General features: G+C 40.9%; 1 pseudogene across 1 annotated transcript; it reads left to right on the forward strand.

Annotated features, from left to right (window-relative positions):
- The first annotated feature begins 1,364 nt into the window (after positions 1 to 1,364).
- On the forward strand, positions 1,365 to 23,236 carry LOC102923241 (uncharacterized; annotated as a pseudogene). The gene is made up of 4 exons (XR_013045268.1): positions 1,365 to 2,461; positions 17,998 to 18,124; positions 18,325 to 18,385; positions 19,688 to 23,236. The product of XR_013045268.1 is annotated as an uncharacterized LOC102923241 (transcript).
- Positions 23,237 to 23,691: the final 455 nt, after the last annotated feature.

The raw sequence follows: 23,691 nt of genomic DNA on the forward strand, positions 1-23,691 counted from the left end.
TGGAGGGGGACAAAATTTAGCACATCCTGATAAGTCCCAATGACAATGCAAAGTACAGTTTCACAGAGTCCATCTTGGGGAACCAATGAGTTTTTGAGGTTACTTACTGAGCATCGTTGAAATCCTTATAGGAGTTTAGATATTGTGGTTATTTGAATCAAAATGGTCCCCATAGTCCCATAGGCAGTGGCACTGTTGAGAGATGTGGCCTTGTTGGAGTTGTTATGGCCCTGTAAGAACTGTGTAAGAACTGTGTCACAGGGCTTTCTGCTGCCTGCTGATCTGGATGTAGAACTCTCAGCTCTTTCTCCAGCACCACATCTGCGTGCACAGCAGCACCGTGCTTCCCACCACGATGATAATGGACTAAAGGTGTAAGCCAGCCCCGATGAAATGGTTTCCTTCATAAGAGTTGTCATAGTCATGGTGTCTTTCCGCAGCTGGTGTCTTTCCGCAGCAACAGAAACTCTAAGACAGATAACCCAAAACAGCCACACGGGAATGTCTCAATCAATGCCTAGTATGTACAGTGGCTCTCATACACCTGCATATGTGGAGCTCACCTTCTCTGTACTCTTCCACTCCAGCATTACATTGCATTTCTCAGGGTACATAGGGGGTAACCCTGGTAGTATTCAAGTTAAATTCCCACATTTAAAGATGGTTTTCTTATAGGTGCATATGCAGAATTCACCTCCTCCCAAGTCCTTCCCCGGCCATGAACTCTAGCTCCTTTCCCAATCCACATATCATTAGGGCAGAATTGTGTAAAGTTGCTTGGGAAAGAGGCTGTATACTCGGAAGGAGGGAATCCCTTCTTCTATAATGGAATGCCAACAGTCGGCAAACCTGGTGGTGGTCATGCTTTGTAAGCAGGCACAGCTGATCATAGGAAGGTGCCAATTGCTTGTCTTAAGATAGCACTGAGCAACAACAGTTAAATAAAAGAAAGCTGAATAGAAGCTGTGTATAAGATAATGTAATAAATTAATATTTCCTAGGTACAATCTGTTAAACTAAACCTTAGAGAAAATACAAGACAGTCTTTATATAATACATGGCATCACTACTATAACCATGCTTTTTCAAGGGTTTCTCTGTGTAGCTTTGGAGCCTGTCCTGGAACTCACAGAGATCTGCCTGCCTCTGCCTCCCGAGTGCTGGGATTAAAGGCGTGTGCTACCACCGCCCGGCTAACCATGCTTTTTTAAATGGATGTATGTAGGCGATAAAAAGACACAGGAAATATATAACAAAACACCATCAAATTTATGTTTACAGAATCCAGTACAAGACAAGGAAGAAATCCCTCTTCATTTTTTTTTTTTTTTGTTTTTTTTTTTTGAGACAGGGTTTCTCTGTGTAGCTTTGCGCCTGTCCTGGAACTCACTTGGTAGCCCAGGCTGGCCTCGAACTCACAGAGATCCGCCTGGCTCTGCCTCCCGAGTGCTGGGATTAAAGGCGTGCGCCACCACCGCCCGGCAGAAATCCCTCTTCAAACTGTGATGCCCCAGCTTACTACAGAGATATGTTTCCTCAGCATCCAATTAGCACTTTTTGTCACAGACATGTGACCAATACCAGTATACATAAAAGGTGAACAAACATTTACATCCTAGCATCCTAATCTTTAACAGGCCTGGTTAACATACTACTTATTTTGGGATATTTTAGAGGCAGCCCTCCCTTACCTAAATTCTCCTTTTTGTGACTTACTATCTCCCAAGAATTGGTAAGTCTTTTGTTTTGTTTTTGTTTTTCGAGACAGGGTTTCTCTGTGTAGCTTTGCGCCTTTCCTGGACCTCACTCTGTAGCCCAGGCTGGCCTCGAACTCACAGAGATCCACCTGGCTCTGCCTCCTGAGTGCTGGGATTAAAGGCGTGTGACACCACCGCCCGGCACATTGGTAAATCTTTTTATACACAATTCTCTTCTACATCACAGCTTAGTAGTGGAGTGCTACCCAGTACCTGAGATATCATTTACCACCTCCACAAAATTAACTGCAAATTTATCTTACACCTAAATGTCAAATGTGAAGTGCAGAACTTCTAGAAGATACCTGTTAAACCAGGTCTCATCGAGTTTGGAAACCTTCCTAGGCCTTGGGAACTTTTTCTAAGGCCCTGATGCATAGAGCAAAAACAGAGTTCCTTCTCTAAAACTGGGAGTAAGCTGTGGAATTTGGCACAAATTTGCATCCACTCTGGGATAGGTCCTTGCCTGGGTGGAAGCCAGGGGTGGGAACCTCTGTGCTTTCCTTTCAGCTCACCCGGTTCTGTCACTCAGACCTCACTAACCAATCAGAGCCTCCAGCGGACTCGCCAGAGAGATGGGAGGGCTTTTCTAGTCTCCAGGTCCCTGGCTATGCTCCTCCATAGAGGAAGGCGGAAGTTGTCCTGTGTGCTGCTCCTTAGGTCCTGCTTCGGGGAGCACCGGCAAGCTTGGCAGTCGCACAATGGTGAGTTAGGGGCTGCTGTCCCCAGACTGGGAGGAGCGGCCTTCGTGGGCTAGGGGCTGCTGTCCCCAGATTGGGGTCAACCGCCGGCTCATCCGCGGGTGCCGGTGTGGTGGGTTCTCCCAGAGGCTGGCTGGGAACCAGCGGGCAGAACTTGAGTTCGGCGTGTTGCTGCCGGGTCCCGTGTGGTCCTGCATGGTCCTTGCAACTCTCAGGGCCATGCGGCAGCCTCTGAATAACTTCACTCCCTGGGCTGCGTCCGTGCAGAGGGTTGGGAGCAGGTCTGTGCTTTGAAATTTCCCCCTTGTTGACGTCACTGTGAAATGCAGGCGCCTGCAGTGCTGGGATCATAAGGCAGATTTACCAAACTCGGAGAGCCCAGATCTTCCTGCTCTGTTGCAGAAGTTCCGCACTTTTAATATTTAACATTTAGGTTTGGGATCCGTCTGGAGTTGAGCTTGTAAACAGTATCTCCTGTGTAAAGTAGCACTCCACTGCTCAACTGTGATATAGAAGAGTAGAATTGATGGTATTAGGATTTATCAAATCTTATGACTCACACAAAGTAGAATTTAGCTAAGGGAGGGCTGCCTCCCAAATACTCCAAAGATAAATAGTATGCTGACCATGCCTGTTAGTAATTAGTGTGATACGATGTAAATGTCTGTTCCCCAGGATTAATCAGTTATTAAGCTATATTCCTTTAACAAAGGAGGCAACATTGATTTACAACCAGCCAAATGACCCACCCCCCATTCAAAACAGGCCTCTAACATGCTTCTCAATGGGTTATTGAAGGGTCACATGCAACATTAAGTCCTGGTGTGCCATAAAGGTATATTAATTCTAGAACAGCTGCATCTCCAACCTTTTTCTGACCCCCAGACAGGGTTTCTCTGTGTAACACTGCTGGCTGTTGGAACTCACTCTGTAGACCAGGCTGGCCTTGAACTCACTGAGATCCACCTGCCTCTGTCACCCAAGTGCTTGGATTAAAGGCGTGGAACACCACCACCCAGCTCTCCAGCCCTTTTGAAAAGTAATTTTGAGTCAAGGTCTCCAGTGTTGATTGAAGTGGATTTGGACCATGTCTGTAGCCCAACAGGGCATTGCCCTTGCTGTCCTCCTGACTAACCACCCTAAATTCTTGGGTTACAGGTCTGTAGCACTACACAGAGTTATAAAATGACCAGTTTGAGTCACATAGTGGGATGTCCATTGCAGTAACAGGAAAAAGATTTGTATGTGGAGCTTGGCTTCTCCCTTCAGACCAGGAGAGGAGGAACAGTGTGCTGTGTACACTGCAGGGGGAAGCAGACTAGACAGTAGCCGGATCACAGACTGAAGAGCAGTGAGCTGCAGGGGTCTCCATTATAAAGAAGGACCCAATAGGGGAGGATTAGTGACTTTCTGTGTAATTTCCCAGCATGTTTTAATTCTTTCCATGTGAATGAACACAGACAGCATTGGTAGGTGTACAATTTAGGGAGCACAGCTCGAATCACTGAGTACTCAATTTCCACTTAGGGAACTCTTTTATGTGCAGTCCTGGTTGACACGTTAAGTCAGCTTGGAGTTTTAAGACACAGGCCATTGTCTATAAATCTGTGTCATCTTACAGTACTCAGCAGCTAACATTTTACATGGACAAAGTCATACAATGTCTTATTAATGGCATTCTCTCTACCAGGGAAGTGCCCACTCTTTTTCAAAGTCAGGATAGTCTAATGTTCTTCCAATTATTTTTATCATTTTAAAAAGCCAATTGTCATTTTTAAAATTTCATTTTCTTTTAGCTAATTACTGCTCTAATCTCTATTTGTTTCTATTTTCCCATGTTTCCTGGTCATTAAGAATTTAATTTCATTTTTTTCTTAAGTACTATATCAGATTATTTTAGTGATTCTCAGTCTTGGAGGTTATGGCTCCTTTTCATGGATCAGCTGACTCTATCACAGGAGTGGCCTAAGACCATCGGAAAACACAGATATTTATATTTCAATTCATAACAATAGCAAAATTATAATTATGAAGTAGCAGTGGAAGTAATTTTATATTGGGGAGGGGGGGGTCACCACAACATGAGGAACTGTATGTATTAAAGGGTCACAGCGTTAGGAAGGTTGAGAACCCCTGGTTTAAATCAATGTCTCCTGTAGCTCAGGCTTGCCTCACACTATGTAACTGAGAATTGCTTTGAACATTTAATTCTGCCTCTGCTGCCCAGTGCTAGAAAGACAGTTCTCTTAACTCTTTCCAGGCTGGGCCTTGACTGGTCTGTGAGAAGGAAAAACAGAGCAGTGTATGAGTGTCCTTCAACTTCTCTAGATTTTATTGGGAACTTAAAAATGAAGAGGGATAGATGATTGAAAAATGTTTTGACTGCCATGTCTTGGGTCCACAGATCAGGCAATCAAGAATCTGGATAAAGAACTGAACTATCGTGAAACCAAATTACTAGTTCAACCAAAATAGAAGAACTGGATAAAATGGTGTGGCCCTGCCTAACAGGACTGTGTTTTCCAGATTTAAGATGTACAACCTGAGAGAAATGGCATGCATGAGTAGTAATTGGTGTGCTCCAAATCTGTGTCTCTGGAGCACATGCCATAAAGACTGTTACAACTTTTTAACATAATTTTTTTTGGGATTATAATTATATCATTTCTATCCTATATTTCCTGCCTTGAAGCCCTTCCATAGACCATTCCTTGTTTTCTAATTTATGGCCTCTTTTTGCTTTAACAACAGTTACTGTTTGAACGTGACCTGCGTTTGACTAGGACTTCCCAGCTATGAAGCAAAGGGTTGGCTGCCCTGGACATTGAGTGTGTAATGGAATGTGCACACAAAGGACCCCCCTGTGCCTTGAAAGAGGAACAGGAAGTGCTCTGGGAGACTGGAAGATTTTAGTAAAATACTAATTTCCCAGACTAGAGCCCTCTACCATAGGGTGGAAGGGCAGAGCTGGGAAGGCCTGTGTTAGATGTCTGAGTCATTTGTTCTCTGCCCACCAAATAGGGGAGCTGCTAATGTCCTGGGGCCCAGCTGGGTGGCCGTAGCCAATGAGGGACTCTGAGAAGGCTTTGCAATCAGGAGCACCAGTGGGAGGTAGCTTACAGGTTCTTGCCAAGATTCTCCTCTGGTTATGCTGGAGGGAGCTGTAAGAAAGACCATAAGACATGCTGTGGTGAGTTTGGCACCACTGCCCCTAGACCGGAAAGAGCAGGTTGGCTGAGATGTCAGAGTCCTGGCTGCTGGGACTGGGATGGACTATGAGCCAGACTGTGTTTTTTTTGGTCCCTGTGGTTACCTGGACAGTGGGCCTTGGCTTCTGAGCCTTGCTGAGTGTGGATTCCCTAAGGAGGGGGAGGCTCTGCTACCTGGCATGGGAGGCCATGCTGCTTGTAATATCACTGTCCAGTGTGCACACAGACATTGTTGTTGGTGTGCAGTGAGAAGACAGTTTGGAAAACTGAAGACCTGGTTTCTATAAGTTCTGAATATTGCATTCCACTTTCAGGTTTGTCTTATAAATGTTACAGATAGTTTGGAAACTGGTAGAAAGTAACTAATGGGATCATCCTTCAGCAATCCATGATTAGAATGCTTTTAACTTTCTCCTACTGCCAGCTATTGTGATTGTGATTCAGGGAAGTTCAGTTCCAGGGGACAAGAGGTGTTTCTGAGCTGCAGAGGTTTCTGAAGTTTGTATGATGTTGGGCCGTTGCATAGGTCAGATGCCACATCTTGTATCATAATCCATGTGTCAGGAAGCAAACATTAAGTTATTCTTCTACACTGTTTTGTGATTGGGTATCATTGGGGCTGGGTTTGCCTGAAACCACAAGGGGATAGAGGGGGGCTGTAGAGCCATAGTAGACTCTGGAGAAGATCACCTCCATTGGCAGATGGGGCTCTAGAGCATGGGGCCTCTCTAGGAGAAATGTCAGTAGCTGGAAGGTCAGAAACATAACAGATTAAGGGTCAGTTTGAGTTAATTTTGTGGGAATTGTGAAGTCTGTGTTTAACAAATTTCTGTACACATAGAATCATAGGTAGCTGGCTAACATTGGTCAAAATCACACTTTTCCTGGCTGAGTTTTCTTAGGTCTTTTAATTAAAAGTTGACTGTATTTTCCTGCTTTTGTTCTTGGCTTTTTCTCTCTGTCCCCTTTATTCCATCATAAATATTTATACATTCTTGATTATTGTAGCTTTTGTGGTTAATATAAAGGTCACATTGTGCCAATGTGTATACTATTTTTTTTAAAAAATAATCCCATTGAGTATTCTGAGTGTTTCCACGTTGCATGTAGCTTTGGCATCAACTTTTTTTTTTTTTTTTAAAGATTTATTTATTTATTATGTATACAGTGTTCTGCCTGCAGGTCAGGAAAGGGCACCAGATCTCACTGTAGATGGTTGTGAGCCACCATGTGGTTGCTGGGAATTGAACTCAGGACCTCTGGAAGAACAGCCAGTGCTCTTAACCGCTGAGCCATCTCTCCAGCCCGGCATCAACTTTCCTGTTAATAAATTGTTGGGCATTGTCTTTGAATTGTATTCAATTTATGGTACAAATTGATCATATATAAACTCATTTTTTGTTTTGTTTTGTTTTTTTGAGACAGGGTTTCTCTGTGTAGCTTTGCGCCTTTCCTGGATCTAACTCTATATCCTAGGCTGGCCTCAGAACTCACAGAGATCCGCCTGGCTCTGCCTCCCGAGTGCTGGGATTAAAGGCGTGCGCCACCACTGCCCGGCCTATCTAAATCTCTTATTCCTCACCCCTCAATAGTCCATGGGGTAAATAAATGTGGGAACTAGTCTCCCACAGATGGAGCAACTGAACCGGGACCCAGGGACTTGGCAAAGCTTGAGGAGAAAGCCCCATGAGAAGCAGTTGGACTGGTCCAGTTTTGTAGTGAAAGTGAAGATGGAGGGTTTTGTTCTTGGGAGGAAGAATGAGGGGCCGAAAGACACCTGGATAAGGCTGCAGCATAGATATATCTCTTTATCAAAGTTTCTTTCTTTCTCTCTCCTATCTATAATAAAAATTATGAAAGGTGGAATATAGTGTGAGAAAAATTTTGAATAAGAGTAGAATTTCCTTAGTGTTAAAATGGGGCATGAAAATAGTAAGCAAGCCTTTGAAGAGTCACTTGTAGAAAGATTAAAAAATAGAGGGGTTAAGGTAAGTACAGAGGTTTTTGGAGTTCATAGAAGAACTGTGTCCTTGGTTTTCTGAATATGGGACTTTGAATGCAGACTTCTGGGCATGAATTGGGGTTGAAATGCAAAAACATTATGAAGAATATGAGCCAGAAAAGATTCCTGTGGAAGCCTTTGGCCGGTGGGCATTGATTTGGGACAGTTTAGATCTAAGCCCTAAAACGCAAGAGGAAATTTTTTCTGAGGCAGATGTGGGAGAAACAAAACCCTCCACTCCACCAGCAGAGCCTGAGAAGACTTGTACAACACCATAACAACAGAATTAGTTTCCTCTTTGCCATGAAGCCAAAGTTTAGAGAACAGAAGTTTTCAGAAAACTTGGTGGTCTTTCTCTCTCAAAAACTGAAAACTTTCTTGGGAAAAACTTAATCTCTCTCTAAAAAACTAAAAGCCTTTCAGAACTTTCTTCCTCAGATTCTCTTTCTGGAAGGGCAAGAATTTAACTCACCTGGAAACAATATCAGTATGGGAAATCATCTGTCATTTGCTCTAAGAAAAAAAAAAAAACAAAAGACCTCTTGGAACAAGATATTCTTTCTGCTAGCTCTGTCTCTTTCAAGCGAGTGTTAGAAAAACAGCAGATACTTCAGACCCTAGACAGAAATCCCCTGAGGCTAGATAGCGTGGCCGTAGATTCTCAGGGAAAGTGCAGGCAGAAAGCCAAAGCAGGGACGGCTTCCCCAAGGTGAAGCTGCAACATAGGCTGTCCAGGACCTGGGGAGGGTCTGCGGGTGTGGAGGAAGCCCTGGAGGCTTTGAAATCCTCCCTGCAATGAAGGAGGCAGGGCATGAGCTATGAAAAAACTCTCTCTGAAAAAGCTCTATCTATTTTCTATTGAGGAAAGGACCTTTCTGAAAAAGCTTTGTTTCAAATGCTTTCATTTTCTTTCACTGACCCCGTGAGGAGAGGGAGTGAAGCCCTGAAGGGTTTTTGCTTCTGGCAATAAGCACTGAGTGCGTGTGGGCAGACAGATGCAGCCCGCTTGGGGACAGTGTCAGGTGAAGGAAATACACCTGTCAATGCAAGTTTAGGGAAGAAAAAGATCTCCTGTGGTGAAAGAACAAAAACTTGAAATTTGACTTTAGCCATGTAACCAGAAATGGGAAATGTGGAGTACCGGAAAGGCAACCTGGGAAATGTAGTTCAAAAGGCAGTATGGGAAACATAGTACCTAATGGAACAGCAGGGTGATATAGAGAAAGGCACCATGGGAAATGTAGTTTTATCAGATCAAAATGGTGATACTGCTCAGAAACTTTTTTCAGCTCCAAATGCAGGTTTTGTTTTTGTTTTTGTTTTTCCAAAGCAATGTCAGAAAGCTTAATCTTACCTCATGAGAATGAAGATCAGGTGAACAGCTTGACTTTAAGAAGATTATTAAAGTGCTAATACTGTTTATCAACAAGCAACTTTGAAACCCTTTAGAAAACAAGGGAAAATGGTCCTTACACTGGGAGATTGCTTCAGGAGCTTGAGAGATTGAGTTAGGCTTAAGATTCAAGAGAAAAACATTGATATCATTAAAAAATGCTCATGGTAAACTTAAAAGACAACTTTTAAAAATTAAGAAGGGGGAAAATTGAGTTTGTTGAATGTCAACTCCAATGAAAAGCTGTAAAGAAATGGAGCTCAAAGCCACACCGCTTTTGTGTGACTAGTAGCAGCAAATCAGTGCAGGCTTGAGATAGTGTGTATTAGCTGCACAAGGAGTTTTTGCTAAGAGCTTTATGGCAGCTCAATACAGTAATTTCACCCTCATTCTGAGGCAACGCTTTTTGGTAGAGCAAATTGAAAGTTCTACTGTAATAGAAACATTTGTCTGAATTGTGGCACAGGGGAGCTGCAGTGAGTTAGGTAAAGGGACAGCCCCTAGTTAGAAACAGCCTGTCACTGAGCGCATCTCTGCTGGTTACAGAGAGAACTCGGCAGGAATGGTGACTTTGGGGAGTGGCGTTTTCCTGAGAGTGTTACAGCCCCCCAGCAACAAGTGTTACAACTCCATAGCAACAGAACTCACTAAATCACAGGGTAGAGAGAGCCAAATTAGACTCTTGTTTCAAACTCTCAAGAACTTTAGGCATGATATCAAAGCTGACTATAAACTCTGAATTTTACTATAAATTTTGAACTTTAGTAATGATTTGTGTACTTCTTGTCTTGTTAATAGTTTAGCTAAGAAATCTCTTCTAAATGTTAAGAAATCTCTTTTAGATGCTTACTAGTGTAACTTAGTTCTAGATGTCTGTATAGTTCTATAGAGTTTCCTCTTAAACATAAGGTTGGCAAATAGTTCTTCTAAGAGATATGTGCTAATAGAGTTTCCTTATGAATATAAGTTTATAAAATAATTATACAAAGTTTGCTCTTGAATATAAGTTTTTAAGAAGTATAAGTAAGTAAGATGATAAAGAGTTGTAAATATGGAGCTGGGCATTGGTGGCGCACACCTTTAATCTCAGCACTTGGGAGGCAGAGCCAGGCGGATCTCTGTGAGTTCGAGGCCAGCCTGGTCTACAGAGTGAGTTCCAGGAAAGGCTCCAAAGCTACACAGAGAAACCCTGTCTTGAAAAAAACAAAACAACAAAAAAAAGTTGTAATATGTATAGTGATGTAAGTTTGTAAGAAGTGTAAATACATATAGTAAATGGCCATGCTAGTTGTAAATATATATAGTAAATAGTCATGATAGTTATAAATATGTAACATTTATACTAGAATTATGTCGATGTTAATGAACCAGAGTTTGGTAAAAGCTAAGGGATTCTTTAAGTTTGTAATTTGTATGATGTGGTTTGCATCAAGGTTTATTGATTTAAAAAGGTCTTGGCACAGCTAAGGCTGTTATAAACACCTTAAGACCCATTCCAAAAAAGATATACCATCTTTATAATCCTCTGCTCCTGTACTGGGAGGTGTGGCAACTATGGAGATTACTGTGGAGGTTGTAAACTCAATAGGAACCTGAGCCAGAGTTAAGTTAAGCTCAGTACTCCCTCCTATCAGAGGCTGAGAGTCAAGGATGGGCAACTTTCTCTTGCCAGCTTCCCAATCTAAGCCAGAGGGCACTTGATGGAAAGTCCAAGATGGGTAAGGGTTGTCTGGCTGAAGGGGATGACCTAATACAGACCTCAGGCTATCTGATGGGGCCTGATGGGCTCTTTAAAAAAATAGAGGATAGAGCTGGGCGGTGGTGGCACCCCTTTAATCCCAGCACTCAGGAGGCAGAGCCAGGCGGATCGCTGTGAGTTCAAGGCCAGCCTGGGCTACCAAGTGAGTCCCAGGAAAGGCACAAAGCTACACAGAGAAACCCTGTCTCAAAAAAACAAACACAACAACAAAAACAAACAAACAAACAAAAAAAAAACAAAACAAAATAGAGGATGGACCTGTGGGAGCCCACAAAAACTTTCTAGTGAGATCTGAGCTTGCTTTACACAGTAGGGCTGCATTAGGGGATGGCTTGACCATGTGCATGGTCACCGGGTGTTTGGGGTGGTCTGCATTTGGCTATGATGGTCTTTTGCTACACTCCTTGGCATTCCTTTAAAAGCCCTTTAGTAGAGTCAGAAGGGGCTGGTGGGTTTTGACCCAGACCCTCCCGAGGCTATCATGTTTCTAACTATCTCTCTCCCTCTATATTTTAATCTACATATTCCTCATTTCTCTGTGCTCAAGAGTAGCGTGGAGGGAAAAATTGGGGGCAGGCCCCCCCCCCAATCAGTTACTGGATGAAGGCTCTGGAGTAGGCCAGTTGAGGCACTCTCCCCTATTGCTAGCAGTCTACTCTGGGGTTGTCCTCCTGGGAATTTCCCTAGTATCAGGTTTCTTCCTAACTCCATAATGTCTCCCTCTATAAACGTCTCCCTCTTTTTCCCACTCCAACCCTCCCTCACCTCAACCATCCCGTTCTTTCATGTTCTTGTCCCCCATCCCCTCCCCTCTGTTGCCTTCCCATCCCCAGTTTACTCATGGAATTCTTATCTATTTCCCGTTCCCAAGGTGATCCATTCATCCCTCTTAGGGTCCTCCTTGTTCCCTAGCTTCTCTGGAACTGTGGGTTGTAGTTTGGTTATCCTTTGCTTTACATGTAATATCCACTTATGAGTGAGTACATACCATGTTTGTCTTTCTGAGTCTAGGTTACCTCACTCAGGCTGATATTTTCAAGTTCCATCCATTTGCCTGCAAATTTCATGTTATTGTTCTTTACAGCTGAGTAATAATCCATTGTTTATATGTACCACCTTTTCTTTATCCATTCTTTAGTTGAAGGGCATCTAGTTTGATTCTAGGTTCTGGCTATTACAAATAATGCCAGAACATAGTTGAGCAAGTGTCCTTGTGGTTTGATTGAGCATGCCTTAGGTATATGCCCAAGAGTGGTATCATTGCATCTTGAAGTAGATTGATTCCCAAATTTCTGAGAAGTTGCTATACTGATTTCCAAAGTGGCTGTAAAAGTTTGTACTCCACCAGCAGTGGAGTGTTTCCCTTGCTCCACATCCTCTCCAACATAAACTATCATCAGTGTTTCTGATCTTAGCCATTTTGACAGTATAAGATGGTATCTCAGAGTTGTTTTGATTTGCATTTCCCTGATGACTAAGGATGTTGAGAATTCTCTGTTTAGATCTGTAGCCCATTTTTAAATTGGATTGTTTGTTATTTTGATGTCTAGTTTCTTGAATTCTTTATATATTTTGGAGATCAGCGCTCTTCTCGGATGCGGGGTTGGTGAAGATCTTTTCCTATTCTGTAAGCTGTCATTTTGTCTTATTGACCATGTCCTTTGCCTTACAGAAACTTCTCAGTTTCAGGAGGTCCTATTTATTAATTATTGCTCTCAGTATCTGTGTTTCTGGTGTTTTATTTAGGAAGTGGTCTCCTGAGCCAATGTGTTAAGGGTGCTTCCTACTTTCTCTTCTATTAGGTTCAGTATAGCTGGATTTATGTTGAGGTCTTTGATCCACTTGTATTTGAGTTTTGTGCATAATGATAGATATGGATCTGTTTGCAATCTTCTACATGTTGGCATCCAGTTATGCCAGCATCATTTATTGAAGTTGCTTTCTTTTTTTTTTTTTTTTTTCTTTCTTTTTTTTTTTTTTTTGGTTTTTCGAGACAGGGTTTCTCTGTGTAGCTTTGCGCCTTTCCTGGGACTCACTTGGTAGTCCAGGCTGGCCTAGAACTCACAGAGATCCGCCTGGCTCTGCCTCCCGAGTGCTGGGATTAAAGGCGTGCGCCACCAACGCCCGGCTGCTTTCTTTTTTTTTTTTCCATTGTGCAGTTTTGGCCTTCTTATGTCTATGGTGATGGAAAGTTTTGCTAGGCATAGTAGTCTGGGTTGCCATCTGTGGTCTCTTAGTGTCTGCATAACATCTGTGCAGGACCTTCTGTCTTTCAGAGTATTGAGAAATCAGGTGTCATTCTGATGGGTTTGCCTTTATAAGTCATTTGGCCTTTTTTCTTTTGCTGCTCTTAATATTCTCTCTTTATTCTGTATGTTTAGTAGTTTGACTATTATGTGGCCAGGTGACTTTTGGGGGGGGTCTAGTCTGTTTGGTATTCTATAAGCTTCTTATATCTTCATAAGCATTTCCTTTTTTAAGTTGGAAAAGTTTCTTCTATGAGTTTGTTGAATATATTTTCAATACCTTTGAGCTGGTATTCTTTCCCTTCTTCCATCCCTATTATGTTTGGCCTTTTCATGGTGTCACAGATTTCCTGGATATTTTGTGTGATGACTTTTTTGGCTTTAGTGTTTTCTTTGACTGACGAATCTATTTCCTCTATTGTATCCTCCAGTCTCTCTTCCATCTCTTGTATTCTGTTGGTTATGCTTGCATATGTAGCTCCTGTTCATTTAATCAGATTTTCTATTTCTAGCATTCCCTCAGTTTGTGTCTTCTTCATTGTTTCTATTCAATTTTCACGTCTTGAACTGTTTCCTTCACCTGTTTAATTGCTTTTTCTTGACTTTGTGGGATTTACTGATTTCTTCCAATTTTTTTTTGTCTTTTCCTCAATTGCTTTAAAGGATTTTTTCATTTCCTCATTAAAGACCTCTATCATCTTCATAAAGTTATTTTTAAGATTACTTTATTCTGCTTCTCTGTTGTGATGTTAAAGTCTTGCTGTGGTAGAACTGCTAGATTCTGGTGGTGCCATATTGCTCTTTATGTTGTTGTATGTATTTTTGCACTGGCGCCTACCCATCTCTTCCTCCAATAGGCGTAAGAGGTTCTGTGTCCGAAAGAGCTACTCTTGGTCCAATGAGAGCTGGTGGGTTCTATGTCTTAGGAAACAGCTGAGGTCACAGGAGATGGGTGGTTTTGGTATAGGGAGTGAGTCTTGTAGATTGCAGTGTTCATTGTGGGGTGTTGTTAGTAAACCTTGCCCGAAGGGGTCTTTCCTGCTGGCTGGCAACTGGGGCATTGCTGGATGGGGTTGGGGGCACAGATTTTGCCCCAGAACCTAGGTCCTAGAGGTAGGACTCTCTAGATGGAAGAGGAGTCACCCACCTACTAGTTCAAGCAGAGCTGGCAGATTCTGTGTCTCCCTTCTGCTTCTTCTATGTTAGCATGTTCAGCTCTTACTGTAGTGGAACCACTAGGTTCTAGTGGTGCCGTATTGCACTTTATGTTTTTGAATGTACCCTTGCACTGGCATCTAGCCACCTCTTCCTCCCATTGGTGCAGACAGTGTTTGTGTCTCAGTGAGCTGCTGGGGTCTCAGGACATGGGTGGGTTTGTGGTCAGCGTGGGACTTGTAGATTGCAGAGTCCAATGGATGATGGTGATGGGAAGGCCTGCCAACAGGAGTCTTTCTTGCTGACCTGCAGCTGGGGCTTCAATGGGTGGGGGTTGGGGGGACAGGTTGTGCGCTGGGTCCTAGGTCCTAGAGACTGGGCTGACCAGCTGGGAGAACAGTTTTGGTCTAATCAGAGCTGGTGGAGTCTGTGACTTAGGGAGCAGCTGTGGTCTCAGGGCATAGGTGGGTATGGGGGAGGGAGTGGGGCTTGTAGATTACAGGATCCAGTGCGGCGGCGGGGGTGGGGGGCGGTATTAGACAGGCCTGCCTGCAGGAGTCTTGCCTGCTGGCCTGAAACTGGGGCTACATGGGTGGGAGTGTGGGGGCACAGGCCTAGAGGCTGGGGTGGCCATCTGGGAGAATAGTCACTCACTTCTTGGTCCAATCAGAGTTGACAGAGTCTAGGTCTTGCGGGGGGATGGATGGGTTTTGGGGATGGAGAGGGGCTTGTAGATTACAGGGTTCAATGAGGAGGGGTGGGCAAGCCTCCTTGCAGTAGTCTTGCCTGCTGGCCTGCAGCTGGGGCTGCTGTTGGTGGGGGTAGGGGAGCATGGGTTATGCCCCATCCCTAGGGCCTAGAGACTGGGGTGACCGGCTGAGAGAACTTGCAGCCTTTTAGAAAAATGTTTCTGTGACAAACTCTCTTATGTTCACTCAGGTGGCCTTGATCCTGGTCTGCTGCTCTTTAGGTCAGTGACCTTGCTGTCCTCTCTATTATACATTCAAAATTCTAGAATGACTGTACCACCTCAGAGTTGTAAAACTGTCCATTTGAGTCATGTTGTTGACTATCCATTGCAGTCACAGGAAAAGGGTTTGCAATTGGAGCATGGTTTCTGCCTTCAGACCAGAATAGGAGGAATAGTTTATTGTGTACACTGCAGGGGAAAACAGTGTAGGCGATCAGCTGTTGGAGTCTCCATTATGAAAAAAAAAACCTGATTGTAGCAGGGTCAGTGCCTTTGTTTTTCCTATCATGTATGTATTAATTTATGTCATGTGAATGAAGACAGACTAGATTGGTGGGTGTGCAATTTGGGAAGTTAAGCTTGATCCAATGTCTACTGACTTTCCAATGAGGGAACTCTCCTATGCAAATATGTTCAATCCTGCTTGAAACAGTTAAGTCAGTTCAGAGGTTTGAGACACAGACCATTGATTATAATTCTGTGAGTCAGGTTACAGATCTTAGAGGCCAACATGTGCATATGGGCAAGATCAATTAGTCTCTTATTAATGACATTCCTGCTACTAGGGAAGGGCCTACTCCTTTTCAATGTCAATATATCTCTCTCTTTTTTTTTTTTTAGTATTAAACTATCTTTATCATTTAAATAAACCAATTATTGGCATCATTTTTAAATTTCATTTCTTTAAAGAACACTACTGCTCTAATATTTATTTGCTTATGTTTTCCAATGTTTCTTTGTCATTAAGAATTTCATTCATTTTTTTTCTCAAGTGCTGGTGACTATTTCTGTTTAGAGTAATGGCTTCTGTAACTTAGGCTTGCCTCATGCTATGTAATTGAAAATTAATTTGAAGACGGCTAATCCTGCCTCTGCTGCCAGTGCTGGGAAGACAGTCCTGCAACTCCTTCCAGGCTGGGCCTTGAATGGTCAGTTAGAAGGAAAAACAGACCAGTTAATGAGTGTCCTCCAATATCTTCTGTGGGAAGCCACCCCTCCCCCACCTTTCCTCCAGGGTATTCTTGATCAGGAGCAGCAGGAAATATTAGATAGAAATATAGCTGGAGGGAGAGAGAGAGAGAGAGAGAGAGAGAGAGAGAGAGAGAGAGAGAGAGAGAGAGACCAAAACATAGAAAAGCCTTGGGAGGGCCTGGATCCTTATCCATCAGGTCCCAACTGTCTCTGCCAAAGGGCTTTTAAAGGAATGCCAAGGGGAGGAGCAAAAGACTTCCACCCAGGGACAGCCAAGTGCAGACCCTTCCAGCCACCTGGTGACCTTGCCCATGGTCAAATCATCCCCTTATGCAGCTCTGCTGTGTCAGGCAAACTCAGATCTCACAAGGAAACTTCTGTGGTCTCCCACTTTCTCCAACTTTGATTGGGGACATAACTAATTGAGAGGGACCTGTGGACAAATTGAGTTCATTGACCAACTTTGATGTAATGACAGTGCAGAAAAGGGAGGGGCAAGAAGGAAGGGAAAACTTTCCTGCTTTGGCAGTAGTTGATAATACCAAGGTCTATATCAATTTTAGACCATCAGTGAATGTCCTGACTGGCTATTTCTCGGGTACACAGCTGAGAAAAACCAAGAATCTGGATAAAGGAGTGACCTAATCATGAAGCCAAATTAAAATAGAAGATCTGGGCAAAATAGTGTGACCCTCCCTCACAGTGCTGTTATTTTCCTGGTTTAAGTTGTTCACCCTGAGAGAAAAGATATGAGTAATCCCTGGTGTACTTTCATCATACAAAGCCATAGTCTCTTGACCCAACCCATTTTCCATTACTGGCAAAGGATAGAGTGGGAGTGCACAGGATGAGTTCTGGCCAGTGATTTCTTGGAGTTTGATTTTGATTCTAATCTTGTCATTCTTGTTTAAGGGACCATGATCTATATTTGTAGTTGTGTTAAGGTCTCTCTTTTTTTTCCCCCAGTGGTGCCATCTAGTTAGTTTTATTATCATCTAATTATATTCTTGTTTCTCTGGAAAATGATGGACCTTCACCAATTTTTATATTCAGAAAGTTTACTATATTCTGTTAAACGTTCCTTGAGTTTTTGTTGGTTTGTGAGCTTTCTGTGGAGAGATAGTTTTAGGTCTAGGGACAGAGATGTGGCATTGATGTAATGGAAAATATGACCACCAATTTTGCTGTTAAGGAGATTGCCCTGAATAACTTGAGGCTGTCTGTATTTTTTTTCACTTGAAAGTCACAAAATTTATAATTTGAGTTTTATTTCCTCAAATTTGTTCCAAGAAGCTAGACAATAATTCACTGACAGTTTTATCACAAGTTTCCTTCTCCCATGCTTTATTTCCCTTAGACAGACATTTGACCTTATGACCTCATAGTTAAGCACCTCTCAGTGGTCATCATAGTTATCACATTGTTGTGGTGATATTTTATTTATGCTTTAATAAATAAAGCTTGCCTGGAGATCAGAGGAAAAAATCAAGCCATTATAAGTAAACAAAAAAGTCAGGCAATGGTAACACACTCCTTTAATCTTATCACTTGGCGTACAGGGATCTGTCTGGATCTATTTCCTTGTCTCTCTTTTTATGTCTGTTAGTTGGCATTTCTCTTTTGAGGCTTTATCCTACTCAAAGGGTGAAGAAATGACAGGCGAGCTTCCTATTCACTATCCTTCTAAAGTAACTTGGTGATTACATTAGAGTTTCAATCATGGAATAAGTGTGGGAAGCACTGGAATTATATAAATATATTGTCAAAGAATTATGCATTTACAATGCTATCACTATCACACTTTTTGTTGTACACATGTATGGGATATTTTAGAATGCAGTGACCTATGATGATGTGCATGTTGACTTCACTCGGGAAGAGTGGACTTTGCTGGATCTTTCCCAGAAGAATCTCTACAAAGATGTGATGTTGGAGACTTACTGGAACCTCACTGTTATAGGTAAGACTGAATTTTCCTTCATGTTTTATAATAAAGAGACAACTGTTTTTTGGTTATTGATATTCTTCCATAATTTCAATTGAGAAAGGAAGAATGAGGTGAATAAATCAGGCATGGCTTTAAGGTGAGCTGAAGATAGTAACCTAAATTTTGCACAATTTCTAATAATATAACATACATTTTCTGGTTCTATATTTTAGGCTACAATTGGGAAGACCATAATATTAAAGAACATTGTCAAACTTCTAGAAGACATGGAAGGTAATTTTCATGTGTAAGCTGATATAAATATGCATTTGAAGAAATTTTGATATGTACTGGAAGTTTTGAAGGAAAGCAACCATGTAAATAAGCACGTCTTGAAGTGTATTGATTATTAAATTCTCACAGATCCATGTATTTCATTGTTAGAAAGGTGATCTGTCTTTGCAAGTCATTCTTTTAAGAAAGAAGACAAGGAAATAATGCCTTAACTCATATCACCATTTGAATCACAGCCCCATGAGAGGTAGGCTGTAGAACTGCAAATCCTTTTATTTTTATACCACTCAGATATTGGAAAAGGCATACATGTTGAGTAGGTGATAAGTATATGTCCAAAATCTTGTAATAAGCAAGTAGTTCATAGTAAAGCTAGTGTTACTCAGAGATTTGTAGTGACTTTGATAAGTTTAGTGAGCGGCAGTTGATGAGCATCAAGAAGGTTTTTGTGAAGAAGCCTTAATTCCTATACCACATGTCTGAGGAACAGAAAGTCAATCTGTGTGAATGTGATATGGAAACCTTTTATTTGTTATTTTTCCTTTAATAGGTATATGTTGTTCTGGATTCAAGCCCTGTGAGCATAGGGATATGGAAAGAAGCAACATCTCTCTCTCTTTTTGCCAGAACAATTAGACGATATGTAGTAGTCTCAATGTTGAATAGATTTGTTGAATGTTATACAAGTTTACAATTAATTTGTTTTCCAACTTCATTGGGAATGTATCAAAAAACTCACACTACAGAAAAGCCCTATGAGTGTTGGAAGGTATAAATACTTCTGTTTGTCCTGGTTCTCTTTGAAAATGTAGTATGATTTATACTATAGGAAAATTTATGAGTGCAGTAGATATGGTAAAGGTCTGAGTTCTTCCAGTTCTCTTTAAATATGTGAAAAATTTCATCTATAAAAAGGATGCTATAAATGTGAGCCATGTAATAAAGGATCTTACCCTCACAGGTATTTTTTTTTTTTTTCGAGACAGGGTTTCTCTGTGTAGCTTTGTGCCTTTCCTGGATCTCTCTCTGTAGACCAGGCTTGCCTCGAACTCACAGAGATCCTCCTGGCTCTGCCTCCCAAGTGCTGGGATTAAAGGCGTGCGCCACCACCGCCTGGCGTGGTATTTTCAAAGACACAAAATGAAGAACCCTTAATGAAGGGGAACACCATCAGTGTAAACCTTTAGATCTGATCCTTCTTTGCAATTAGACCAAATTGTAAAATTAATTCATGCAGATATAAAGATTCATCATTGTAATGAATGTGGTAAAGCTTTTTATATGTATCAATTATCTTTGCAGGTACAAAAGAAGTCATACTGGAGAGAAAGCTGCTGAACATACTCAGTGTGTTAAAGTCTTTGCATATCACACGCATCTTCAAAGGCATGAAGGAATTCATACTAGAGAAAAACCCTGTGAATGTAATCAATGTGGTAAAGTTTTTACACACCGTAATACTCTTCGAATACATAAAAGGATACATACTGGAGAGAAACCTTATGAATGTAATCAATGTGATAAAGCCTTTGCAAGTCATGGTCTTCTTCGAAAACATAAAAGGACACATACTGGAGAGAAACCTTATGAATGTAATCAATGTGGTAAAGCCTTCTCACAACACAGTAATCTCCAAGTACATAAAAGGACACATACTGGAGAGAAACCCTATGAATGTAATGAATGTGGTAAAACCTATGCACGTCATAGTCATCTGCAAATACATAAAAGAACACATACCGGAGAGAAACCCTACAAATGTAATCAATGTGGGAAAGTCTTTTCACACCAGAGTAATCTCCGAGTACATAAAATAACACATACTGGAGTAAAACCCTATGAATGTCATGAATGTGGTAAAACTTTTGCAAATAACAGTTATCTCCGAATACATAAAAGAACGCATACTAGAGAAAAACCCTATGTGTGTAATCAATGTGGTAAAGCATATGGACGCCACAATCATCTTCAAACACATAAAAGAACACACACTGGAGAGAAACCCTACAAATGCAACGAATGTGGTAAAGCCTATGCACAATACAGTAATCTCCAAATACATAAAAGAAGACATACTGGAGAGAAACCCTATGAATGTGATCAATGTGGTAAAGCTTTTACAAGTAATGGTCAACTTCAAATTCATAAAAGAACACATACTGGAGAGAAACCTTATGAATGTAATCAATGTGGGAAAGTCTTTGCACATCATGGTAGTCTTCAAATTCATAAAATAATACATACTGGAGAGAAACCTTACGAATGTAATCAATGTTTTGAAGCTTTTGCGCTTCACAGTCATCTTCGAATGCATAAAAGGACACATTGGAGAGAAACCTTACAAATGTAATCAGTGTGATAAAGCCTTTTCATATATCATCATCAGTTTTTGAAATCATGAGAAAAAAATATACTGCAGAGAAACCTTATAAATGTAGTGAGTGTGGTCAAGTTGTTGTCTTTATACAAGAATAAATCTTTTATCATGTAATTGGTATGTTAAAGCCTTTGCATATCAGAGTAGTCTCTGAAGACCTCAAAAAACTCATACAGAAGACAATCTGATCATAAATGATTTGGTAAGATCTTTAGCCAACGTAACATCCAGTTATATAAGATTATTTATTGTAAAGAAAAAAAACCTGACAGGTGTCAACAATCTAGTCAAGCATTATGTTGTCCCCCTTTATTTTGTTTGCAACTCCAAACTCATGAACAAAAGCCCTATGAAATTAAAAGATAAGGTAACCTTTTAGATTTCACACTTTTATTCAATTGCATGAAATAACTTATCCAGGTGTAAAACTTTATGGATTTGTATTAGTGCCTTTTCTATTGCTGTGATAAAACATAGTGTCTAAGTCACCTTATGAAAGTGTTTAATTTGGCCTGTGGTTCCAGAGCGATACAAGACCACCATGAAAGTTGATAAAACATAGTGTCTAAGTCACCTTATGAAAGTGTTTAATTTGGCCTGTGATTCCAGAGTGATACAAGATCACCATGAAAGTGGTATGGCAACAAGTGTCAGGCATGGCAGCTAAATCAGGAAGCTAAGAACTCACAACCTCAGCCTTCAGCCTGAAGCAGAGTGGGAACTCAAAATGGTTTGTGGATGTAGACTCTCAGGCCCACCCCCAGTGACATATTTCTTCCAGAAGAGCAGTATTTTTTTTAAATCTTCCCAAATGAGACTACCAACTGAGAAGGATTGAGTTCCCTGACTTCATGCCTACAGGCTTGCTTTCTGTTACATGAACCAATTCAAGATGAAGAAAAACTCTTAAGTAAGCCTCAACACCTCTGTTATAGGAGTGAATGCTTACATGAGAAAAAAAAATTCATGAGTGAAACTTTGTTTAAAGATTTGATTTAATTTTAATTATGTGATGTCACTGTGTCTTTGTATGGGTATGTGCATGTGCATGTGCATGTGCATGCTGGGACCCAAGAAGGTTAGACTCTTGGATCTTCTTGTAGCAGGAATTACAGGAAGTTGTCAAAAAACTGACTTTAGTCTGGGGAATAAACTTGTCATAACTGCTCTGCCATATCTCTAGTCCTGTAAATATTTTAAAGCCCTTTAATATCCTCTTGATATCAGCAAATATGGAAGAACTCAAAGAAGAGAAAAACCCTATTCACATAAATGATTTTTGTAAAGACTTTAAATATCACAGTTGTCTTCTGTTTCCAGAAAAAAACTTGTTTCATCTCTTTTTCATTGTAACCTTGAAATAAGTAAATCATTTACCACGTTCACACAAAACTGATAGCTGAGTTCCATGCATTATGGTTTCTATTTTGCAATATTTGAAGTAGATATTAAAGTGTGTTATATGTATGGCCAATTGATTTAGTGAAGTTATTTTTGTATTCCTTCTGTGGCTTTTCTTCATCTTTTATTGTGTTTTCACTTAGTGATAGATATTTTTCTGCTGTAATGTATAGAATGGGATGCCCATCATCTAAGTGGTCCATTTAAATATCAACAAGTGTGTGATCCTATTTTTCAAGTAAGGGTATCTGTGAAAGGGTGGTTGGTTGTTGTTCCTGTTTTTTTTTTTTTTTTTCATATTTTTGCAAATTCCTTTGAGATGTTGTTGTTTGTTATACCGCCTGGCTTGGTTATCAGTAATTAGTCAAGGATACAATTGAACTCATGATCCTAATGATTACAAGTTCAAGGGTGGATGATGTACCTCCAGTTTGCTGTTTTGTCAACACATTTTAACAATGTTAATGTTAAAATGTTTAATGGAAGAGAATATAAGAAACATTAAATGCCTTATGTGTATATCCAGCAGCATTTTCATCTATTTGGTAGAGATGTAATAATGTAGAATTATCAGCAATCAACTATATATTTCACAATATAGCTTGATGTTCTATGGATATGTATATATAGTATTTGAAGTTCCATGCATTTTCATGTCCCCATCAGTTATCCATTTAAGATGTTCATCTTAAAGTACTGCCTTTTATGGGAATTATCCAGAGATGCAAGAGGTAACATTAATGAGATTTATTTTTTTATAAAAATGTTTCTGTTTTGTATGTGATTATGGGTTTTTGACTGTGACAGGTATGTGGTGGCCAGAAGACAACTTTGTGGGGTCTACTTTTAGCCATTTTCATATGGTGATCAAGATGAGGTTACTGGCCTTGCACACTGCAGACATTTCCCACTGAGCCATCTCGCTTGTGCCCACATAAGATTAGCTGAAACATTACATCAGTAAAATATTGTCTTCTTTTCATATTGTAAACATGTTTTCATCCAAGGATAAAGTAAAATAGAGTTAAAAATTATTATTTATTTGAATAATAAATCCTATTTGCAAGTGAAAATGATATATTGCTATCTTTTATTTATTAATTAAGACGTCTTTTACCACTCCCATTTTGGATTGTAAAATAAAGTCTGGTGGTCACTGCCTGAGGAAAATTCTTACCTGCCTTTAGGAGCCTGTAAAAATTCAAGCCTGGGAACTGGAGAGATGGCTCAGAGGTTAAGAGCACTTCCAAAGGTCCTGAGTTCAATTCCCAGCAACCACATGGTGGCTCACTACCATCTGTAATGAGATCTGGTGCCCTCTTCTGGCCTGCAGATTGCATGCCAGCAGAACACTGTATACATAATAAATAAATCTTAAAAAAAAAAAAAAAAAAAAAAAAGAAGAGGATCACTATGACTTGGGTTTATAACTGAGAACTTGAGGAGGGAGAACTGAGAGAGAGAAGGAAGAGTTTGACTAGAGAACTTGAGGACGAGACAGAGAAAAGAGAACAGAAGAACTAGATGG

Source organism: Peromyscus maniculatus, chromosome 17 (assembly GCF_049852395.1).
Source record: "Peromyscus maniculatus bairdii isolate BWxNUB_F1_BW_parent chromosome 17, HU_Pman_BW_mat_3.1, whole genome shotgun sequence".
NCBI classification, from domain to species: Eukaryota; Metazoa; Chordata; class Mammalia; order Rodentia; family Cricetidae; genus Peromyscus; species Peromyscus maniculatus.